The 6,567-nt window shown below is 35.8% G+C and overlaps 1 pseudogene; it reads left to right on the top strand.

Moving 5' to 3' along the window:
* The first annotated feature begins 5,060 nt into the window (after window positions 1–5,060).
* LOC145816406 (cation/calcium exchanger 4 pseudogene) lies at window positions 5,061–6,268 on the top strand (annotated as a pseudogene).
* Window positions 6,269–6,567: the final 299 nt, after the last annotated feature.

Below are 6,567 nucleotides of genomic sequence, written 5' to 3'. Positions count from 1 at the left end.
TCCCCTTTATTATAGACACAACTTCAAAATAAGAGGAACAATAAAATGGTGTTCTCCCTTTCGAGCACACCATGCCAATACGAAAATAGTATTCTTGATCAAAATCTAAATAACAAACACCTCCAAATGTCTACCTCTCAAACCAAACCAAATCTACATAAATTTACATAACGTCAATCTGCCTCTAAATAATCTTTAACTTTATACGACATCAATCATTTTCACAGTTTGTCAACGATAAAACCAAAAATAGTGTAAATTCTGCCATCGAGATTGTTGCTCACTCGAGATTGCCCCTCTTTCAACACTCATCAATCAAAGAAGTACACGTTTAGTTTACACAACAATAAATACAAAATCATTAGAGAGATAAGAAAAACTTAAGCTTAAAAAAATGTAGACCTGTAAAAAATGAGTGAATATTACTATAGCGACCCCGGTCTTTTCCCATTTGATTATTGTATCCGGACTTACGTTCCGTATATTCCGTCATTGTATAATTGTTGTTGTCATTCATTATTTTCTTATTTTGAGTCTTGGGATGTGTTGGGTAGATTTGGAGCAGGTTGGTTGAGCTTAGGAACCAAGTCTAGTTGCCCAGATTTTGGCTTGTCCGCTCGAGCGGGGGTTTGGACGCTCGAGCGGGGAATACACCCATCCAGTATGTCCTGTGTAGTGTTGGACGCTTGAGCGGGAAGTCGTGAGTGACGCTCGAGCGGGGAGTTGGGCGCTCGAGCGGGGACCTGTCTGCAAAAACTTCTGGGAGAGTGCATTCGCCGCTCGAGCGGGAGTTTGGCCGCTCGAGCAGGAGTCTGTGAGTGGCGCTCGAGCGGGGGTTTCCATGCTCGAGCGGGGCGACTGGTATAAAAATCCGAGATCCGACTTTCAGGATCATTTTTCATCTCCTTTTTGATTTTAAAACCCTAGAACCGTCTTCTCCCTCTCCCTACACACCTTCTCTCTTAGGTTTGATCTACTTAGAGTGTATTTCTACCCTAAGCCCTTTGTTAAAAAGATAGAGTGGGTCGAGGGCTTCCGTTTAATCTGAACAATCTTGGGTTTGGAGCACTTTGGTTTTCGCCATCTTCTCCATTCGAGTTCTTCGCTTCAAGGTAGGGATTTCCTACTCCATCCTATAAGTTTTGTCCTAAGTTTTGGTATTTTGATATGTTGGGAGTACTTTGGTAATTTTGGGAAAAACCCTAGTTGTATTAATAAATTAATTTGTATAATTAATTTAAGGAAATTGGGGAAATTGGTTAAATGCATGAAATTGAGGAATTCATTGATTAAATGGTGTAGTTGGATAATTAAAATCACTCGCCTATTGAATTGTTGATATATTTATTTCCAGTCTAGAAATAACTGTTTTGGGCTATCGGTGGAGGATAGTCGTGTTTGTTATAGACATTGCATGTGGATTAGGAATAACTGAAACTAATCACATTGGTTAAGTCAATAATTTTGACTATTGCATTAATACAGAAAATACGTGTATTGATTGAGCATTGCATTTGCATATATATTGTTTTGTGTGGGAGGAGATAGGGGATGTACTCCACGGTTTAGGGGAAGATAGGGGATGGACCTCTAAACCGGATTTTGTTTGGGAGGAGATAGGGGATGGACTCCATTAGCATCACTTTTATGTGTGCTTATTTATATTGAAGTGTTTTATTTGATACAGCACTAAAATGTGTATCAAACTGGAAGTATGAAGTGTTTGATTTGAGCCTGAGTCTCATCTGTTTGTTGACATTGGAAGAATGTGAATATAATATATATAGTTCACTGTTGTAAGTTTGGCCAGGTTCTGAGCCATATTGATAAAGTTGGAAAGTAAAACGTGTCTTAGACAATATTGTCATGAGACGGTAAGATGATGTAATTGATTATCTTGGTTAACCATCTATTGAATGCTAATGCTTTATTCAATGCTTATATTTGGTTTAGTATTTTTCTACTGGGCTGCGGCTCACCCTTTATGGGAACATCATTTTCAGGTTCAGGTGATAAGCTACCTCCAAGGACTTAGCTTGGAAGGATTTAGCTTTTGGATTCTGAAGACCATCTTTAGTTATTTGTTTTTATTTGATATATAATCAAGCCTAGGGCTTTATTTGTATTTGAGTTAGAACTCATATTTTGTGTCCAAGTGTTGGCTTGGAAAAAATGTAAGCCCGTAGGGCATTTAATTTGGTATTACATGTAATGTTTTTATTTAATAATACTCTGATGAATGGGATAATGAATTGTTTTCTTTTAATATTGCATGTCAATGATGTATATATAATGGGTTTATTTTGAGGGCGTTACACTAAAGTTTGTTCCATTATTAATGAAAGCACTGATGTTTGAAATGCAATGAAGCTCTCATCACATAGTGCTTTTTGGATTTTGAAGCTGAGTTTATATGTAAAATCCCTTTTTTTCCCAAGGGTCACTGATGACAAGCTGGTTTGGCACTTCACTAAAAATGGCATTCTTTTTTCTATTAATCGACATATCATTTGGAGGTGGATTTGCAAAGAAGAGAAAAATGGGTCAGTTCTTCCGATGGGGCGAGTTTTGAAAGGGCATTTTGGAAGAAGATTTGGCTACAGAAAGTTCTGAATAAAGTGAAAATCTTTGGATGGAAAATCTGTTTGAATAAACTTCATGTTCAGTGAAACTTGAGTAGGTGATTAGTGCTGTTTTTGGTGGTTTGAGTTAGCTTACAATGTGATTGACAATGTTAGCATTGTAGTCATTCACTTCCACACCTAACACAATTTGTGGATCAATGCAGTTCTAGGCCCTTTTTAAGTCTCTTGACACAACACATTTTCATTTGTAGCTCTGCTTAGGTGGTTGATTCATTAGAATTTAACTTTCTTCTTGTCTGTGCCACAGGGGCCTAATTGAATGTTCACATGGTATTTACTTTTCAAAAGCATTCTTGAGAGAGAGTATGTTTTGTTACTTCCTCACATAAATGATGTAGAAGCACAATCACTTGAACAAAGTTCTGATCCTGTATTCAATTTAGTTATGTTCTGAGGCAAAATGCTAGTTTGGCACATGGAACATAATACCTGCTCAAAAAAATAAAAAATAAAAAATTCTATTGAGTCAAGTATAAAATTGGCTAAAGGAAAAAGATGAAATACGTATACGTGGACATACATAATATATCTATACCACATATATATATGTGTGTGTGTGTATTCAAAGCCTTAATCTCATTTATCTATTCTAATTTCTTCCCATTATTGTCATAATGGCTGATAGTATTATTCCTCATTCTATGGCTGTCAACTTTAATCTTATTCTAGCATTGTAGTTGTGGAATGATTCTTTTGCAACAAACAAATTAATATAATGTTGAAGGGCCTCTTGTTTTTTTATGGTTATATGGAGAGTTAAAAGACGTGGATCTAATTTAGTTTCTCTTTTGCTTCTAATGACTCTCAAACTGAAGTTAGAGTAGTGTTTTTTGTTCACTTTTCTTCGTACAAACTCAAGTCTTTTAATTTTAAACCCATTCTCAATACTCAGAGAACCTGATACTTGTTGAATTTTGAAAAATCTCCTTGATGTATCCATGCTTCATCCAAAAATTCAAGAATTTGAAAATTTTCTCAATTTAATTTTGGGTATTTAAAGTGATAACTGGAAACATTAGAACAATGATAGTTAAAAACATGAACCCATTGGGTATTATTAACTAATACTCTATCTAACTTGCTGGTTTTTTTTTCCTTTTTCTTGTTTTTTAGTCCAAGTGAACCAAACTTTGGCATTAAGGTCTTCCACAAGTAGTTCAACAAGGCAACCATTGAACTCATGTATTGCAGCTCATCAAGATTGCTAGTTCTAGTGTTTCACTTCGAAACTTTCAAGGCTATGTTTAGATTAAGAATTCTGGGATTATGGAGGGGGAGAAAAATAGATAGGGAAGTGAAAAAATTTAGACTGTGTTAGGTGTGAGTTTCAAATCAAGTTTCCACCCTCATATTTGAATGCTATGTTTGGTTTGAGTTTTCAAATTTTGATTCCAAATCAATTTCAAAACACATTTTGAAAACACGTTTGGTAAACTAGACAATTTTTGAATTTTTGGTCTACCCGGCAGTCTGGCCGCTTGACCGGAACAATACTCTCTTTTTTCTTTTTCTTTTTTTTTACAATTGTCAATCGCCACCTGTTATTTGGAAAATATATATATATATATATATTTGTTTTTGATATTTTTTAAATATACAAATTATTTTTTTAGACCAAAATGACAAATTATTTTTTGGAATTAAATTTTAAAAAGAGTTTGGTTATGAGTTTTGAATAGAATTTTCAATAGAGTTTTGAGTTGTGTGTTTGGTTATGAGTTATAAGTTTTTAAATTAAGGTTTGAAAACTCTTTTTAAAACTCATAACCAAACAACTTTTCTCATTTCATATGTCATATCAAAAATTCAAAACTCAATTCAACACTCTTTTCAAAACTCATAGCCAAACAAATTTTCTCTTCTCAAATCATAATTCCAAAACTCACAAACTCAAAATACAACTCTATTCTCAAATCATAATTCTAAAACTCTGCCAAACGCTACCTTAGCTTCTATTTCATACATATTTTCCCTTCTTTTTTTCCTTCCTTCCACAAATCCCCCGCAAATCCTTGATCCAAACGCATGCTAAGAATATCCTCATCCCAAGTGAGGCATGAATCATGTCATGTCGTGTCGTGTCATCATGGGTTCATGTCCAAAACACCCAACACTAACATGATCCATTTAATTAAGCGTGTCAAATATCATGACACTAACCTAACCTACTTGTGATCATATCAATTTGAACGTGACACGGCTAACATGGTTAGCATTAGAATTTATTTTAGATTATAAACAGTTTGTGCAACCTAAATCAAGCAAACTTGTTTCAAATCACATATAAGGGTAACTTATATAAACATTAACACCCACAACATAATATATAGAAGAAAATACATTAAAGTGTGAATAACTTAAAGTAATTGCACTTATATGGAGATGCAAGTTGGAGCAATGTGAGAGGTGTATCCCATGCCACATATTCCACATGCAGCTCGTCATGTGTCACTTTCATTGATTTTGTATGCTTGTAAGGTGAGTGTGGGGGGAGCCATCGCATTTGTCTTGAGTTATGCGGTTTATGCATTTGTTGTTGCTGCGAATGAGATTTTGAAGAAACATGCTCGGAGGTTGAAATTGGATGTTGTTACGTTGTTGCTTCCTGTCAAAGGAAGTGTGTTCTCTCAATGGAACCAAGAGGGTGACTCTATCTATAGTACTTTGCTTGACATGGACACAAAAAGTGATACAATCATATCCCATAGTGCATTGCCTCAGTAGATGTGGGCATCAAATGTCGCAATATATTCAAATCAGTTAACTAAGGTGTCTGATAATGAGAGTCCTGTGTGGGGCTGGACTGATGATGGCATAGAAACTGAGCACTCGTTATTCTCCTATTCTAAACTATGTTTGATAATGGAGTTGCCTTTAACAGTGCCATGCTGGTTGACAATTCCTCTAGTTGAGGAGGAATCTTGATCAAAAGTCTCTACGTTGTAGGCAGTGCTTCACTTGCTCCCATTCTTTTGGCATTTCTCTAGAGTACTCAAGACTGTGGGTTCTGAAAGCAGAAAGGTTTCTTATACGCTTGGTGTTTCTATTGGTTGTGCACTAGGTGTTCTTGCATTTTGGTACACTAGATCACATCGTCCACCTCAAAAGTTTTTACTTCCATTGGTTTTGGATGGATTTTTGATAAGTATCGTTTGGTTCTACATGATTGCAAACGAGCTTGTTGCTTTGTTGGTAGGATTGGGTGTAATTCTAGGGGTTAATCCATCAATCCTTGGATTAAATTTATTGGCATGGGGTAACTCGATGGGTGATTTAGTGTCAAATGTTGCACTGGCAATCAATGGTGGGGATGGTGTGTAGATCACCTTGTCTAGATGCTATGCAAGTCTAGTGTTCAACTCACTTATTGGTTTGAGGATCTCTCAATGCTGCTTGAATCCTGGTCAGAGAAACCTGGCTTGTACATTGTTCCACAAGACAGAAGCCTCTTCTATACTATGGGATTTCTCATCTCAGGACCTATTTGGCCACTTGTTTTACTAAGGAATGATATGCGTCCTACTAGGAGGCTTGGAGTCGGTAGCATTGCTCTCTACTTGATATTTCTCTCTGTTAGGGTAATCAGTGCCACGGGAATCATATCATTGGCTGGTCTAAGTTGACATTTGATGTAGCGAATATTAAGGAAGAGCAGGTTAACTACAAAGATTTTTGAAGATGATGATGCGTATTTTGTCTTATCTATTATTGTCATCTTGAAGCTGTTTCTCATGAAGGACTAGGAGAAGAAAAAAACCCATGATCATGATCAGTTATTGTACTTGCAAGTTGGAAATGGGTAATCAATTGTTGTACAATTAAATTCACTACAAGAAAAAAGGGATATGGCAATGCTTTTGTATGCTTTATTCTGATTTATGATTGCTTGTTTTGTACAAAGATAAGATGATATATTTTGAAT

The sequence above is a fragment of the Camellia sinensis genome, chromosome 2 (assembly GCF_055761805.1).
Source record: "Camellia sinensis isolate YWXY chromosome 2, ASM5576180v1, whole genome shotgun sequence".
NCBI lineage: Eukaryota > Viridiplantae > Streptophyta > Magnoliopsida > Ericales > Theaceae > Camellia > Camellia sinensis.
This window is presented reverse-complemented; position numbering and strand designations above follow the sequence as displayed.